This window comes from Pogona vitticeps, chromosome 1 (genome assembly GCF_051106095.1).
Source record: "Pogona vitticeps strain Pit_001003342236 chromosome 1, PviZW2.1, whole genome shotgun sequence".
In the NCBI taxonomy this organism is placed as follows: Eukaryota; Metazoa; Chordata; class Lepidosauria; order Squamata; family Agamidae; genus Pogona; species Pogona vitticeps.
The window spans coordinates 71,398,473-71,417,347 of NC_135783.1; the positions used below are offsets into that span (position 1 = coordinate 71,398,473).

The 18,875-nt window shown below is 41.9% G+C and overlaps 1 long non-coding RNA gene across 1 annotated transcript in view; it reads left to right on the top strand.

The window, feature by feature from the left end:
* LOC140707176 (uncharacterized) overlaps window positions 1-16,045 on the top strand; it is a 41,290-nt gene extending 25,245 nt beyond the window's left edge. Inside the window, exons 2-3 of the long non-coding RNA XR_012087145.2 lie at window positions 13,706-13,747; window positions 15,840-16,045. This is a non-coding gene — a long non-coding RNA (uncharacterized LOC140707176). The remainder of the gene's footprint in view (window positions 1-13,705; window positions 13,748-15,839) is intronic.
* Window positions 16,046-18,875: the final 2,830 nt, after the last annotated feature.

Below are 18,875 nucleotides of genomic sequence, written 5' to 3' on the forward strand. Positions count from 1 at the left end.
ATGGATTTACCCTTCCATATTCCTTCCTGCACAAATATACTGAAATTCTGCTACCTATACCAAGGTGTCACGGGCCAATATAATCCTCTAGGGAAGTGGTCCCCAACCGTGGGCCTCCAGATGTTCTTGGACTTCAACTCCAAGAAATCCTGGCCAGCAAAGGTGGTGGTGAAGGCTTCTGGGAGTTGTAGTCCAAGAACATCTGGAGGCCCATGGCTGGGGGCCACTGCTCTAGGGGAATAGTGGTTTCTGTCCTTTCCAGTTCTCCTTCTCTTTTTTTCTACTAGAATTTCAATCACAGCCCTGTCCTAAGACTTTCTCATTCATTGCGCTGAACCACTTAGTTCTTAGGGGCTATATATACAGCTCTTGCCTCAAACATTTCTGATCAAACTTTCTCATGAGTTGGTTTTGTTTGTTTGTTTCCACCACAGGACACAACAAAGGCAAAATGACAACAATGGCAAAAGCCTCTAATCAAATAAAATGCACATTTCACATTTACAGAGCCAACATATAACTATGTACATCCTTTGTCAAGCTTACAATCAACTGGGGGGAAAATCTCTGCAAGATCTCACAACTGGTGCTGCATAATGCCAGGTCTGTAGCCAATAAATCCCAGATAATTCAAGACCTTATCCTGGAGGAGGATGCAGACCTGGCATACATAACTGAGACTTGGATGGGTGGGGAAGGGGGTGTTCCCCTGACCCTTGCCTGCCCTCCAGGTTATACAGTCCAGCACCAGGGTAGACTGGAAGGGCAGGGGGGAGAGTAGTCATTGTAAAAACACTCTAGAGGTTATTAGGTGCTCTGCGGTGGTGACACCAGGTCTTGAGGCCCTTCACGTGTTGATTGGAGCCAGGGATGGTATTGGAATCTTGCTTTCCGGAACCCAGCCATTTCCTTACCAGAGCTGGCGGACTTCATCTCCGTGGCACTGTTGGAATCCCCAAGGCTTTTAGTCTTGGGTGATTTCATCATCCATACAGAGGCAGAGGTCTAGCTCTTGAGTTCTTGGAAACAATTGCTTCCTTGGACATGTCCCAATATGTCAACGGACCCACCCACGTGGGCGGCCACACCTGGTGTTCTCCCCCGAGCAGAGAAATCTAGAGGCCATCTATGAATTTCATTGTATGGTATACTGTGTATATACTTACAATGACAATGAATTATATTATTATTATCTGCCAGGAGCTCTCTCCTTTTTTGAACACAGTAGATCGAGCAGAGACATCTAGCGCTCTGCCTTGCCTGATGAGACTTGATCTCTTTCAGCCTGTGATGCCAGATATGATGGACAAGGTGCTTGACCACTGTCGTGCCACCACCTCCTCACTTGAGCCTAGCTAATCAAAGCAGCCAGGCCTAAAACAACTGAATGGGCCAATCCAATAATTAATGGGTATCTCCAGGAGGGCAAGGTTCCCCTTGTCCTCAAGGAAACACTCATTAGGCCAATTAGGAAGAAACCAAGCTTGGCGGCAAACAACATTGGCAATTATAGGCCCGTCGCCATTGTTTCTTTCCTTAGTAAATTGGTAGAGAGGGTGGTAGCTGACCAGCTTCAGGCACTTCTGGATGAAACAAACACCCTGGATCCATGTCATCCTGGCTTCAGGCCATGTCACGCTACGGAAATGGCATTGGTCGCCCTATTTGATGACCTCCTGAGTCCTTCTCGATATCTCAGCTGCCTTCGATACTGTTGACTATGGTATCCTCCTGGGGATCGGTGGTCTGGCTTTAGCCTGGCTCCGATCCTTCTTGGAGGACTGTCCTCAGAGAGTATTTATTTATTTATTTATTTATTTATTTATTTATTTATTTATTTATTTATTTATATCCCGCCTATCTGATCTTGCGACCAGCTTGGTGAGAGTGTATCGACTCCGTGGAATCTCAATTGTGGAGTTTCGCAGGATTATCTCCCTAATGCTATTTAATATCTACATGAGGCTGCTGGGTCAGGTCATCAGGGGGTGTGGGACTTCGTGTCATCAGTACGCAGATGACACCCAGCTCTACATCTCCTTTTTTCCTACAAACAGTGGATGTCGTTCTGTCCCTTCAAGCGCTGTCTGGATGCCTACTGGGATGGATGCAGGCGAAAGGTCTGAGGCTGAACCCGGGCAAGATGGAGGTTTTAAGGGTGGGTGGTCCAGACACTGGTGGTTTGGAAAACTCCCTCACTTTCAGGTGGGGGTGACTCTCACCACGAAGACTGAGGTACGCAGCTTGGGGGTACATCTTGATCCAATGCTTACCATGGATACTCAGGTAGCGTCAATAGTCCACATCGCTTACTTCCATCTTTGGCAGATTGCCCAGCTGCATCCCTATCTTGATGTTGGGGCCCTCACCACTCTGGTCCATGTGCTTGTAGTCTTGAGATTAGACTACTGTAATGCACTCTATGTGGGGCTCCCTTTGAGATTGATTCAAATGGTGCAGAATGCGGCAGCCAGACTTCTTACTGGGGTGAGAAAACATCAACATATCTCCCTCACTCTGGCGGCCTTGCATTGGCTACATGTTCCTTTCCGCATTGATTTCAAAGTATTAATGATGACATATAAAGCCTTAAACAGTTTAGGACCTCAATATCTTCTCCCACCTAGATCTTATCCATATCACTTGCTCTAGCCAGGAGGGGCAGCTGAGGGGTCAACACTGAGGGAAGTCCAAAGATAAAGAACAAGACTTCTTGGCAGTGGCCCCTCGGCTCTGGAACAATCTCCCCCCAGAAATTTGTCTGGGTCCCTCACTGGGCATTTTTAAGGCCTTGCCTCCTGTTGATACCTAACTTATTTCACCATCTTCTAGTGTATTAATATTGTTGTTTCTTATTTTAATATTGTTGTTAGCCATCCAGAGTAGACTTCGGTCTAAATGGGTGGGATATAAATGAATTAAATAAATATAAATAAATAAACTGCCAAATCAAAGTTGACTGCATTCAGCATGACCTCTTTGTTTCTGTTGGTTTGTGAAAGGCAGATTAATAATCATGTTGCTCTGATAAGTGAGAAAGAAACATCTGTCTCTCATTTCAGTTGTTGAAGAATATGACAGTGAGAAATGTCATCATTTTTATATCTACAGTATCTTTAATTATATGATATTTCTAGTCAGCCGCCTCTGATAGTATGAATTGGAACTACAGTGGTGCCTCACAAGACGGGCACTCCGTTTAACGACGAATCCGCATTATGACGAGGTTTTTGCGATCGCAAAAGCAATTGCAAAATGAGATTTTGAATGGGGGAATTTCGCTGCACGATGATCAGTTCCCTGTTTCGGGAACCGATTTTCGCTTCCCGGTGATCAAAACAGCTGATCGTCCGGTTTTCAAAATGGCTGCTGGGTCCTCAAAATGGTTCCCCGCTGTGTTAAGGAGCCATTTTTCACTGCACAGGCACCTGAAAATGGCCGCCCCATGGAGGATCTTCGCTGGACGGTGAGTTCTTAGCCGATTGGAACGCATTAGCCAGATTTTAATGCGTTTCAATGGCTTTTTAATTTTCGCTTTACGACGTTTTCGTTCTACAGCGATTTCGCTGGAACGAATTAACATCATAATGCGAGGCACCACTGTATTTGAAGCCCAGTACAACACTGGACTATTGTGGAGTTTGAGGCAAGTGAACAATTTTGGGTATAAGTAATGTGAAACACCACCACTTCACATTTTTTTGCTAAAACGGGGGGAAAAACCTTTGTGGCTAAGTGACTTGATAACAATAACAAAAGAAGAAAAGAAAAGAAAAAATGCCATAAGCTAGCAGTCGGTTTAGTTTCTGAGAGCTGTTATGTTTGCTTGAAAGAATATTTTTGCAACTGTTCTTATCTTAGGCAACCTTTTTTCCAGGCAACAGCTGCAGTAGGAACTAGGAATGTCCCTCAGATTCAGCTGAAACTTTAATTCCATTTGAGGTCATTCTCATGCTTCCCAAGATGAGCTGGGCTTCTTTCTGAAACAACCAGAAACAAAGCTGGGTCTATGCAAACTTCAGGAGAGCTTCACTTAACTCTCACTTTAACATCTGTTCTGCTTCACGCATAACGAGGCAAAAAATATTTAGGTCATCCAGGCCAGGGAAAAGTTCCATTATGTCACAATTACACACTGAGATTCAGTGCCATCCGATACTCCACTTCTTTGTTTCATGAAACTTTAAACAAAATGAAAAGAACTCTGGTGAGCAGTGTGACAGGGCCAAAAAAAGGACCCAGGGATGTGCACGGGGAGCCCTTCATTTTGTATGGGATGATTTGGCCACCACCAAACCCAGCCAGATGGGGGACAACATGCAGAGGCGGGGGAATGTTTAAATCTTCTCTCTCCCATCCTGCTAATTTACACACACACCAACCTGACATGGAGACTATAAAAGGCAAAAAAAAAAAAATCCATTGGTGTCAATTAATTGCTCTCTCCTTCTCTCTCTTTCTCTCCCCTGTAGGGCAAAAAATAATTTGGAGAAACTTTAGATACCCCCCTGCCTGTGCACGATGTTTCTGATCCAGAACCAGGACTGCACAAATTAGCTTGAATGTCTTACTTACCTACCTCATGCCAGATTGACAAAATAAACTGATTAAAAGTCTCACTCTGCCAGCCTACAAGGTATCACCAGCAGCAGCTCCTGTCTCCCCCTTGCTCCATGCTTCCTGGTTAGCTGTTCTTTTGGTGCAAAGCAGATACTTTTCTCCTTAATCTTCTTGTCAACGACTACTTCTGCCTGCTGTCTGATTGCCTACCCTGCTCTTCATTAGCAAGCCTAATGGTGGCCTCGGTAACCACACATTGGTAGACACACACACACACACACACACACACACACACACACACACACACACACACACACACACACACACACACACACACACACACACACACACACACACACACACACACACACACACACACACACACAAAATTGGTTTTTCTATAAAATCTAGCCTCGGCTTTATTGGCTGCAGGTGCCAAAATCCCTGACACTAGCCTAGGGAACGGATCACCATCAGTCACTCATCTCTAATGCAGACCAGGGAGAGAAATACCGGGTGAACTGTACACGGACATAGGCCACTGTGTTGCCCTGCCTGTCCCCCAAGGAGCAAGGGCATACAACAGCCCCTAAGCTGAGTATGCACATGACCACCCTGCCCCTAACCCACAAAGAGGCTCAACCACAGAGGGCACCCCACATCACCATTACCCAACCAACACCACCTGGATCCATCCCCACCTTTCCAAAATGCCTGCAATGAAGTTGTGACATGAACCTAAAGAACATACTTCAGCTCTTTATTGACTAGCCAGGTATTTTCTAACACCTGTTTGCTAACCAACAGTTACAAAAATTTCAAACAACACGGAGCGGGTGGGTAGAAGAAGCTCCAGGAATGAAGACTGATCTGGGGTTGCAGGCAACAGTTTTGAAATCCCCTGTGGACTGAATGTGATATCTCAACACCTCTGGTCTGCCTGAGAAACTGCTCTTGCACATCTGCCATTTCCATTGAATGATTTAAAATCCAGTCTAGGAACTGCTCACCACAATGCAGTGAGACCCAGAAGGAAAGATGGCACCTGCCATGACACCTGTGCCAACAATACATGCCCCCCAGCTGAGTTCAAGAACTGGCACTTTAGTGCAGACCAACATCTTTCTGGTCTGTGCAGAAGGCTTACCATTTGCCACCCAAGCCTTCTGCTAGAGTGGTAAGGTTGGCATGTAGCTTTGGATAGCTGTTAGCTATTGTCTCTGTAGCCTTCACTCACAGCCCCTGCCATTGACCATTACTGTCACTCTTAGCACCAATCACTGCTATTGCCTTTCCCTAGTTTGCATAAAATTGTAAATCTTCTAAGTCTGCTGCCCTTTGCATGATTTTTGCCTCACAATGAACCGAGAGTGGTAGGTCCTTTTTCAAAAACGCCTTTCAAATAAAAAGGTTGCTTTTATGCAAAAATCGCTATGCATATTGATCTGAAGCTTTGACAACCTTGAATTCCTCTGAACATGGAACAGTCCATGTTCTCATGTTTGTTGTTATTTCCATGTTCCATGTTGTCATTCCATGTTTGTTGTCATTTCCGACAACAAAAACTCAACAAAACTTGGCTCCCATCACTGAAAAATATAGCGTGCAAAAGGTCAATGAATACCCAGCCACAAGGACTGGTGATCACTACACATAAAAGACCAGCTAACGACATCCGGATAATTTCTCCTCCTTATCACAACAATATACCCACAACAAAAACACACTGATCACCATAATCACCCATCTCCTGCAAAGGACAAAAGCTGATCCCACAGCCATAAATACTCAACTCCCAAACAAACTGCACCAGAGCACAGAGTGCTACTCCTGTCCTTTGAAGATGCCGGCCACAGAGACTGGTGAAACGTTAGGAAGAACAACCTTCAGAACACGGCCAAAGAGCCCGAAAAATCCACAACAACCATTAGATCCCGGCTGTGAAAGCCTTCTCAAATACATTAAACAATAATATGATTGAAAGATCCAGAGTTTTTAAAGCAAACTTTCAAAGACCCATAGCATGAAACTTCTCATTGTTTTGGAAAACATAATCTTCTCCTAAGTGGTTACTATGCCTTCACATGATCCAGAGGACAAATATTAACAACCATTCATTGATTTCCAGTTAAAGTCAGCTGGAGACATGGTTTTCTGTATCTGATGTTGATTATCCTTTTCAAATCAGATGGTTCTCTGGATATTCCACTCCAGGCTAAATTGGGCTATTTTCTGAACTATCAAATCAGAATCCATTTCATGTTGATAATTGGTGCATACCCCTAATGTAAACTAGCCATTAAATGTTTAGGATTATAGAAGCATTTAATTAAAGTAGCAACATTCTCATTTCACCTCTTCATGTGACTCTCTTTAATATCCAGAGAAGTGTGGAAATTGAGCAATGACCAAAGATGGAGCACTTGGTTATACCACATATTTTATCCAACTTATTTGAAAACATCTCATCAATCTTGTATGTGTTTGAATACGAGCCCAAAGTAAGATCCTCTTAAGCCAATCATCTATGTTTTAAACAAACAAGGAAAAATTAATTTTGTAAAACTGTTAGTCTTGGGTAGCTAGAACATTAACTGCATAATTCCCTGGAGTGTAGTAAAACAAACAGTGATGGAAGGTTATGCTAACTTAAGAACGGAACAATTCATGCAGTAAAATATGTTTTGTAGCTGAAGAAAAACATATACTATCACAATTTGATGTTACTCCATACAGTTGTACAATCCATTTAACTGCATTAGTTTGTATTCATATAATAAAAGTACTGATAATACAAGAGGACACACTGAGTCTGTTCACTAGGATATTCAAAACCTATAATTTCCATCTGAAAATTAAATCTACAAACTAGATAGAATAGCATATAATATATATTTACTGGGATTATATAAAATGGAAGACAATTTTTAAGGACATTTTGGTCAGCATATTACAGAGAAAGCTAAACAGTCAATATTCCTTGTTCCCCATGTTTATTTTCTATAAATTTCTTTTGAATCAATTAAATATATGTCTAACCAATAGCAATTTTATTAAATGCAACAAAGGCATTTCTCTACCACTGTGCCTCCACATAACGCTCCATATCTGTAGATCCAACTGTGCTGCCTGTGTTCTGCCAAATTCCTTTGTGAACACAGGAGACGAAGATACTCTTGGAATGCTAACGGGGAAGCCCTTTGATGAGACTGAAAATCTTTCTCTAGGACTTCAGTTAGAGAAAACAAAGCTTGTTTGAACTGTGTGGATTGTAGTGCCTTGGTGAGATCAACACCCAGGAGATCCCATCTGTAACCTACTCACACTTATGTCCTTATTTATAACCCTGTTCCCAGACGATTGAAAAGCTGCTTATTTTCTCCTGGTAATTTTATAACCCTGACTGAATAAAAATCATTTACACACTTACCAAACCTAGCTACGTTCAATGGTCACAATATTCTTGCTAGTGCCAACTAGTCTAGGCCCAATTCTTGAATGGTAAATGAACACTTATATCAATCTCTTCGATTCAAGGGACTAGTAAATGAAACTAGGCCATTGGCCACTTGTAATAGGCAGAATATTGGCCTTCCTCCCCCCGCCTTTGTTTGTGAAGGCAGACTGCAAGAAGCTGCCATTTCTGCTCTCATCCAAATGCATTAGGAAGGAGACGGAAATCCAGTACCTCTGAGGTATTATCTAAAAGGCTGTTTGTTCTGTGTGCAGAACCTGCTAGAGAGGTAAAACCGAGGAATCTCAGTGTGTGGCTGACATGGGATAAGGAGCAGAGCTTTAGATTTGTAGGGCATTGTAGGATAAGTTGGAACAGTACAACTTAAATGTGAATTCCAAGAGCTCACAACATTGTCCCACATCACTGTTGTCAACATGCATTGTGACAGCTATCTCCTCCCCAGCACTATGTACCAAAATACATAGATGGCACGTAATGTCCCCAACCCGTGCATCAGAAAGGCAATTCACCTAGTAGTCAATGTGCCAATGAGAAATCCAACTATGTACATTTCTAATAATAGACTGTTCACAAGACTTCTGTCCATCAGCACAGAGGATATCTACTCGTCCACTAAACCATAGGTTCTTAATCTGTGGTCCACAGACACCCCCGTCCCCATTACAGGCCTGCAATGTCCTCACAGGTGGTCTGTGAAGGCTTGAAAAAATGTTATGATCTTTTAGTTAAAACAGGAAGGAAGGAAGGAAGGAAGGAAGGAAGGAAGGAAGGAAGGAAGGAAGGAAGGAAGGAAGGAAGGAAGGAAGGAAGGAAGGAAGGAAGGAAGGAAGGAAGGAAATTAAACATAGAAAAAGATCTTAATTTCTCTTGCTTGGTTGTATAAAACAGCTTTTCTAACCTACCACCTCCATTAAAACAAATAAAAGTAAAAATGGTTATGAAAATAACCGTTTGAGAGCAAATAACTGTTTGCTATTTCTGCACATGGTGAGAACATGCAAGTAAATGATGGTGAGTGGCTAAGAGACAGCCTGTGACATTTCTTGCTACTCTAGACAGTTAGAAGTCACAGGAAGAGAGAGTCAGAGTCAGTCATGTCAGTGTGAATGAGTGTTCGGACAAACTTTTTGTTCTTGTTTCTTCTTTGATTTCTGCTAATAAAACAGTTTAGTTATTGTCAGATACAATGACTTTTCAATATTATTGCAGTGAATTTTGTACCAATACATTTTGGCTGAGCCTCGGAATGGATTGCTGGCTGAATCTGACACATAAAATAACTGATGCTGTTGATGAGGGTGCCTCCTGTTCAAAGCAAAATGAAGCTTCTTCCAGTCATCTTAAAAAGTGTTGCTGCTATAGAAAGGCATATCTGTCAATGAGAAAATTCATGAGAAACTTGAAATAAATATTTGATGCACTTCAGGGTTTAAAATCTTGAATTAGGTCTTGGTTGTCTGTGACAACAAAATATATTTTAAAGGGGTCTGTGGTAAAGAAAAGGTTAAGAAGCGCTGCACTAAATTATAGGTCTCATCTAAGGTACCATTTATTTCTTTGTTGATATCATGCTTTCCTTCTGAGAAAGTGAATGGCTGGTCAAATCAATTACTAAGCTTCTTGATCCATTCAGCAGAGAGACATATGTCACACTGTTAGTTCTTTTGGAAATTGGCAAACGAGGCTACATTTATTATTATTTTCAAAGCAATATTTTAAATTCTTTTCAAAAGCTTCAGCAATAATGCAGTATATCCTGTGTCAGTTATTTTCTAGGCAAATGAAGCCTAGAAAATTAAGAATGCATGCCTAGTAAAATATGATTTGCCACTTACATCTTCAGTTTACCGTTCACACAGCCAGCTACATACGGATAATATACAGTGAGATATATACTGTATGAGGTACCAGGTTGAGCACATCAGAGATTATACAAACATAGACCAACCCTGCCTACTAAAAAAAGAAAAGTTTTGTATGGGCACCCTGTTCTTGTGCATTTGCTTCTGCCAATGTTCTAAGACTGTGAAATCTACGTAATTTCCTGAAATTTGGGTGTCCGCCTCTCTTCTGGTGCTTCCTTCCATTTTTCAGAGAGGGGTCACCATCCATCTCCTTCTAAACTCTCAAGATGGACTTCTTCCATCTAAATCTCTTAAATTTTCTCTAGGGCTTTGGCACCCTCTCGTATGTGCTTTGGAAATCTTGATATCACATGCCACACTAATAAGATAGATTTGAAATAAAAAAATGAATTATTCATTACACTGTATAATTAATTCATTCTATTTTCCTCCCTGTTGTTCCTCAGGGAATATTAAGACTCCCTGCCAGTTTTAATAGCTCCTTTCAATCTTCTCCTAACAGAAATACTCATTTTGAACAGAATGAGAAACATTTTGTATCCACCTGTTACATAGCAACATTTTTAAAACCTTCAAATGCATTTTTTTCCTCAAGCATTAAAAGCCTGAGGCTAGCCTAAAGCATATAGCTCTGGAGAGGGAGGGAAGAATGAGGAAAATTGCCAGTCTCCCCATTTTTCCCAATAACTCAGGCTGTTATCCTACTCACAGTTTAGTTTAATTAAAATCACAGGAACTGTATCAGATCCACATTTGTTGCATTTTACAGAGAGTAAATATTTAAATATCTCAGGGGTGGAGGAATGAGATGTGGGTGAAGGAAGCAGGAGAGAAGCTCCCTGAACAAGCAAAAAGGCCTTCCTTTTCAGGCAGGTGTTTAAACAATAAGTGTCTAGACAGGATGCTCTGTTTTTTTTTTTTTTAAGATATATTTTAAAATGTTTTCAAAATTGTTTATAATCTCAATCAACGTTGAATTGTTTTAATATATAGTTTTGTATGGCATATTTGGCTTAGTATTATATGATTTTAATTGTTGCAAGCCACCTTAGGTCCCCTATACTATGGTTCAGGTGTCTATGAATGCAAGGCTTGATTTCTCTCAGTTTGAGAGAGAGCCATAGTTGTGTTCTTTCATTTTCATTGGGGCCTAAGGCACTGAATGTGCTGCTGACTTACTAGACACACAGAGAAGCTTCCTGTATTCTTTCTTTGATGGGCAAAAGCCTGACCTGTGCTAAGATTTGCATGTTGTTTTATCACTCACAAGACCTCTTTCTAGTGTAACCATTCATAACTGTTATACTGAGAATACATCTTTCCATGACTGTTGTTTGCTGTGGTACTAAAGGCCTGATCCAGAAAAACACTCTGGGGGCAGTGAGGGGAGGCAGTCCTGTATCTGCTCACCCAACAGTATGTTCCATTCAGCTCATTTGGACTCTGAGGAGACATGTTTAGGTTTGCAAATGTCTAGCTACAAAGCAAGTTCTTCCAGTAAATAGGTCAAGGTAAATTGACCTAAAATATAGGGTCCCAGGAACAAGACAGTTGGGCCACCTGCCTGCAACATCAGCTATAATGAAAATACAGGCATGCAAAGCACAGCCACTGGTATTATTGTCCAGATTCTTATTAATAATTGGTAGGTTTTTCCTTACTTTCCAAACTAAATCATGATCTACTAAGAGTCATAAAGAGTAGTGTTATGTAGGGATTCAGCTTGTCCACTGGAAGGCTAAAATTGAGGGGAGAACAGGAGCACCCCTACAACGCTTCCAATGGCTCCATGCCTCCTCTGCCACACCTTTGTCACCTTTAAAATATTTAGGAATTAAGTGTGCTTTCCTCCTTTATCAGTTATTTTCTATTCTGCTCTCTTTTGTTGTTGTTGTTGTTGGCGGCGGCTGTGTATTTCATTTTAATTCAAAACTAGCACCGGCGCTCCTCCTTGCATGATTTAGGAGCCCCGAAATCTCTCGAGCTTCCCGCTGCTTCTTCCTTCTCATCTACTGAGGTATACCTTGTTCTTGGCTCATCCTCCCATGGACCCATCCAATGACCCAGTCTTCCTCTCCACTCAGCTGTCGTGATTCTTTTTTCCTCCTCCCTAATTCCCAACAATTACCCTTTCTTTTTCTCTCTTCTCTTCCTTTTCTGTCCCACCTCACTTTTTTCCATTGCACGTCTATCCCGGGGCTAATTCAGATTTTCACTCTGCTCACTCGTCTCCCACCAGGCCGCGAGGTATTTTCTCTTTTTCAACATTTGGAAGAGCTTTGTTGTAGTCATGTCCAGGATGATGGTTTCTACTCACCTGAGGATGATCAGGGGACTGGAAATCAAGCCCTATGAGGAAATTGTCACGGTTTTGGCGACAGTAAAATACGCAGAGTTATTGAAGACACTTTACCAGTTCTTCTTGTGTTGCAAGACGGTTGTATTTACAAGTATTTACAGTTATATACAGGCAGGCATCTGAACATCATGGCAGGAACTCTTTTTACAATCTGGCAGCATGCATGGCAGCAAGTGGTGGTGGAGGAAGAGAGAGAAGCAAAGACACAGTCCACTTATATACATGTACATGGCACATTCAGTCCAATCAGAATACAGATGACTTCATCCTTTTGCACCTGGTCTTCTCCTGGTTTCAAGTCATTGCATCAGCTCCAGAGTGATTCAGCATTCTCACATCTGTGCACAATGGCAGCTCGTTAATGAAACACATATACAGGTTCAGGCCTATAAAATTTCTATATTCTGACAGAAATGCTGAAAGAGCTGAAAATGTTTAGCCTTGAGAAAAGGGGACTGAGAGCAGATATGAAAGCACTTTTCAAATACTTGAAAGGCCGTTGTACTGAGAAGAGGCAGGATCTGTTCTCACTCATCCCAGACAGCAGGACACATGATAAAAGGCCCAAATTACAGGAAGCCTGATTTAGGCTGAATATAGAGAAAAACATCTTAACTGTTAAAGCTGTTAAAGCTGCCAGTTTCCTTGGCAGGTGGTGAGTGCACCCATGTTGGAGGCATTCAAGAGAAAATTGGTCAACCTTGTGTCAGATAAGCTTTGACTTGGATGACAGCATTGAGCAGGGGGTTGGACCCCATGGCCTTGTATGCTCCTTCCAACTCAATTATTTTATGATACTTGGATTCTGTGAATTCCACAATCACATGTATCACATTTTGCAATAACAGGAAGTACAACATTATTAATGTTTTATTCTAGAGGTGTTAACACTGAATACACTTATATTATTAATATTATATTGGGAGGCTTTGGGAATTTCAGTTCCTTAAGAACATAAGAACATATAAGAAGAGCCCTGCTGGATCAGGCCAAGGGCCCATGTAGCCCAGCTCCCTGTATCTCACAGGGGCCCCACCAGATGCCTCTGGCAGCACATGAAACAACTAGATACCTTTCTCTTGATACCGTCCCCTGCACTTGGTATTTGGAGGTAACCCCTCCCCCATTTAAGCCTGGAGATTATACGTCCCCATCATGGCTTGTAACCTGCGATGGACTTTTCCTCCAGGAATCTGTCCAATCCCCTTTTAAAGGCATCTAGGCCAGATGCCATCACTACATCCTGTGGCAAGGAGTTCTACAGACTAACAACAAGCTGGGTCAAGAAATACTTTCTTTTGTCTGTTTTCACTCTCCCAACACTCAATTGGAATGGATGTCCCTTTGTTCTGGTATTGCATGAGAGGGAAAAGAGCTTCCCTCTATCCACTTTATTCATCTTCTGCATATTTTTATAGTGTATTCCCCTTCTTGTGTCAGCAGGTCTGTGAGTTCAGCTGGCTGTGACTTGATTTCAGCATTTTGGTAAGGAAGCAATTTGTACGGGTATGCATAACACACTATGTATGTACAAATGTTGACACGGGGAGTGATTTTGGAACTAGAAAACACAGTTTCTGAATCAGGAAGAACAGTCGGAACCCCATATCTGCGGGGGATTGGTTACAAGCCCCCCAGAGATGCAGAAAACTGTGGATAATAGTGAACACCATAATAATAATGACTAGCATGGTAAAAGAGCAAAATCCAAGAATATGTATTTTCACCTATATCACCAGAACTGGCCAACCAAGGGTGTCAGAGACCATACTATGTATTCTTCAACAATAACAATACCTAGTAAGGTCTCGGGCTCCCTGTAGTGGCCAGTTTGGGTAAATACATTGTGAAAATACCTATTTCTAATTTTTTCTTTTTCTTTTAATCGTTTTCAAAATTTCAGGCTACAGACAAGTGAAACTGTGGATACTGATCCAGTGGATACAGGGGTCCTACTGTATGTCCAGCCTGAGAGAAATGGATGTCTACCCAACTGTCTGCAGTACTTTTGCAGTAATGTGCTCAATGCTGAAAGTGAAACAGAATCCTCTCAGAAGTCCAACACGGGGAGATTTAACTATCAGAGGGATTGGTGACAGGGGATACATTTATAGGTCAATAATAATAATAATAATAATAATAATAATAATAATAATAATAATAATAATAATAATAATAATAATAATAAATACACACACACACACATGGTGGTGCCTCGCAAGACGAGCACTTCGTTTAACGAAGAAATCGCATCACGATGAAGATGTTTCCTATGGGGTTTTTTTGCTTTGCGATGATCGTTTACCTGCTTCACTAACTGATTATCGCAAAATGAAGATTTTCTCACAGCTGATCGGCGGGTTCAAAATGGCCACCGGGTAAAAAAATGGCCGCCCGCTGTTTTCTGGGATGGATTCCTCGCTGCACGGGCAGCGAAAATGGCCATGCTATGGAGGATCTTCGCTGGGCGGTGAGTTTCAAGCCCATAGGAATGCATTAATCGGGTTTTAATGCATTTCTATGGGCTTTTTAAAATCGCTTTACAATGTTTTCGTTCTACAGCAATTTCGCTGGAACGAATTAACATCTTAATGAGAGGCACCACTCTCTCTCTCTCTCTCTCTCTCTGTGTGTGTGTGTGTGTGTGTGTGTGTGTATAAATAATGCAAGCTTTTGTGGGTGAATCACATGTTCAGAGGGACTGTTGACATCATCTTCAGGACTCAGCCAATCCTGAGGGTGCTGCTGCTGCTGCCTTGGGAACCCAACCCATTTTCTTCTAGGCCTTTGTGACCTCACAGGGGCCCCCACCTCTCTGCAGGCAGATAAAAGGGGCTTGCTGGGCAGGGCAGGAGACCAGAAGGGAGGCCAGTGGCCAGAAGGCAGTCTGGCAGAGAGAGTGGCAGTGGCTACAGGGGACCCAGCCCTTCTGCCCAAGGCACGTTCTCTGGCAAAAGCAGAGGAACTTGCTAAGTGGGCTTGCGAGTTAACAGTTCGAGGCTGGCGGAGATCCGTGGCTTGAAGCTGGCTGATGTCGGCGATGGACCAGAGGAGGGAAGTTGGTGGATGTTGGCAGACAGAAGCTGGTGAAATCTCCCTGTGGAAGCTGGCTGAGGTCACCAGGCAGAGGCTGGCAGAGGTTGGAGGATGAAGCCAGGGGACGTTATCCTCCTGAAATCAGCTGGCAGATGCTTGGTGGATATTGGTGGATGCAAGCCCGGGCCTGTGTGTGAATGGCTGGTGGAGGGAAGGTGTGTGTGTGTTGGGGGTGGCTGGTGTGTGTGTGAATGTGTGTGTGAATGGGCTGGCTGGCATTCCATAGGGATATTGCCAGGGCATGAGTGTGACCCAAGCATTTGGGAGCTGGCGGAGGCTGGCTTCAGAAGCGGAGTGGAAGCGGAGTGGAAGAGATGAACGGGTGGATATTCCTGGTGGAAGCCAGTGGATGTTGGCAGGTGGACCTTCGGGATGAAGTTGCCAGAACATTGGTCGGTGGATATGCCTGGGTTGAAGTCAGTTGACAGCAGTGGACGAGCTTGCCCCTTAGTGGGGTTTTTCCCCTCTCTTTCTTTTGCAGGGCCCAAAGCTTCCTATTCCCCAGGGGGATGCGAGGGACCAGAAGGCAAGCGTCCTGCTGGAGCTGAACCAGGCCGTTGTCTCCACTGAGGATACCCAAACCAATAAAATAATTTTTTCCAGAATGGTTTTGAAGTGTTGTCTTGTTTGTCAGGGGCTGTCATGGATTATCTTCCCCATCCCCTCATTATATTTAGGGCCCAATGCCTGGGGTGGGTCTTGTTGTGTTTTGTTTGAAGAATTTAGCAGATGTCCAGCAGAAAGAAGCACAATGAACGAAGTCAGTCCTTCTTTAGAGGTATTTTACTTGAGATGATAAGCAGTAGTAGTAGAAAATAACAGTAGATATACAGCAGTTAACAGCAAACGAACACTCCTACACACGTAACTCTTCACCAACATTAACCCACACCAAGTACTGGCGTTTTTGCCTTATATACAATGTCTCTTATCAGCTACAGCTGTGATGTCTTGCAGCTGTTCTTTTAGTAAGTCTTTCCAGAATCTCAGGGAACAAATGCCGGTTTAACCATACCACGACACTCCTCCCATTTGTCTCTGAGTTTCTGGTTCTTATTTATATATATATTGTTTTACAGTTTAATTTTACATGTATACAGACCTTCATTTGGTTATTGTATACTGTACATATACATTTCATTTATACAGTGTACATTTTACATATTTGTTAGGCATATACATATTACATATTCATTTCATTCCCATCATTTGTACACCTTTAATGAATTTTGGTTCTGACAGAGGCTTCGTCAGTATATCTGCCAGATTTTCTTCTGTTGGGCAATAATTTAGGGTAATTATCCCTTCTTGTACCGCTTGCCTCACATTGTGATATCTGATGTCCACATGTTTGCTTCTTGTTTTAACCTTTTCAGAGTTGGCTAATTTTATACATGCCATATTATCTTCATATACAGTAATTGGATCATTTTGGTCTATTCCCAAATCTTTCATCAATTGTTTAATCCATACCAGACTTGTACATAGTTGTGAAATTGATGCAAATTCTGATTCGCAGGTTGATAATGCTAGGTATGCTTGTTTCTTTACTGACCAATCTACCAAAGTGTTTCCAAATATTATGGCATTACCTGATGTGGACTTTCTATCTTCTGTATCATTTGCCCAGTCACTATCCACATAACATTTAATTGTTAGTTCACCCACTGGTGTAATGTTAAGTTTCAGATCTGTTGTGCCTTTTAGATATCTTAACACTCTCTTTAGATCTGTCCAGTTTTTGTGGCTTGGATTATTTGAATATCTACTTAGAATGTTAATTGCATTACATATGTCAGGCCTTGTCCATAAGGCTATGTGTTGCAAACTTCCTAACAATGATTTGTATTGTTCTACATGAGGATATTGTTCAGTATTTTCTTCTGCAATTTGGCTTCCTACAGTCATAGGAGTTCTAGCCGGTTTACAATCTGACATCCTCCATGTTTCTAGGAGTTGTTTAATTTTCTGATTTTGATGCAGTGCAAAACCCTTTGGTATTATTTCTATTTCTACTCCTAGGTATTGCTTTACTGGTCCTAGTGCTTTTAGAGTAAATTCTTTCTTTAGGTTTATTGCTGTGTGTTCTATTTGCTTCATATCAGCACTCATTATCAGTAGGTCATCAACATAACATATCACTATTATTTGTTTAGTACCTGTACCTTTTATGAATAAACATGCATCAGCTTTTGTGGCTTTAAAGCCCAAGCTTTCCAGTTTTTCCTTTAGATGTAGAGCCCATCTTCTAGCAGATTGTTTTAGGCCGTATATAGAGCGATTTAATTGGTATACCTTTTGCTCTATGCCTATTTCTGGTAGCTCGAAACCTGGTGCTTGTTCCATATACAATGTTTCCTCAAGTGTGGCATTCAGGTAAGCTGTCTGTACATCATAGTGATGCACATGCCACTGTCTTTGAGCTGCTAGTGCTAAGACATATCTAATGGTCTGAGCTGCTACCGTAGGAGAAAATATTTCCCCATAATCTATATCTTTCTTTTGTGAGAATCCTTTTGCTACTAAACGTGCCCTATATATGGGATCTGCTCCCTCCTGGGGTTTGATTCTATATACCCACCTGCAACCTATAGCTTGCTTTCCTGGTGGTAAATTACAAGTGGTGAAGACACCGAGTGTTTTCATGGCTTGCATCTCTTGATGCATTGCTTCAAACCACTTTTTCCTTTCACTTGTTGGTAATTCGAGAATGTCCTCATATTTTTGGGGTTCAAGTTGTACATTATATGCTACAGCTTCTCCTACAACGAACCTTTGGGGTGGTACTCCCCTTGTTGTTCTTGGTGGAAGTTCTCTTCTCTGTACTATAGGACTGCGCTCTATAGGCGGTGTTGTTTCTTGTTTTATAGCTTTTGGAGTTATGGAAGGAGTTAAAGGTTTATGCTCCTCATCCTCACTATCTGTTTTTGCTGGTGTATGTTGCTTTGTCAACTCATTTTCTCTTTCCTGCAATATGAGGGGTATGTCTGATGTAGGAAAATAATTCTCCTCTCTTTGGGGTAATAGTTCCTGTTCACAGAAATTAGCTGATCTGGAAATCACTATATTTCGCTTATCTTTAGTTAGAAATCTATACCCTTTTGTGAAAGGTGAATATCCAACACATATGAGTTTTTGAGTTTTAGAGGCTCCCTTCTTTCTTTGGGATTTTGGCAGATGTACAAAAGCATAAGCACCAAAACTTCTGATATAGGATAGATCTGGTGCCTTCCCATACAGCAAGTTATATGGAATGTTATCTACAGATCTACTATATACCCTATTAACCAAATGTGTAGCACATTGTAGTGCTTCCCCCCAGAATACTTGACTTAGCTTTGATTGATTTAGTAAAGCATCTTTCATGATCTGTAGTACTCCTGCCTTTCTTTCTGCAACTGAATTTTCAGCTGGTGAGTACGGGTTAGTAGTCCTATGTTGGATTCCTGTCTTTTCAAGCCAGGATTTCATGGCATTGCTCATGAATTCTCCCCCTCTATCTGTTTGTAATTGCGCC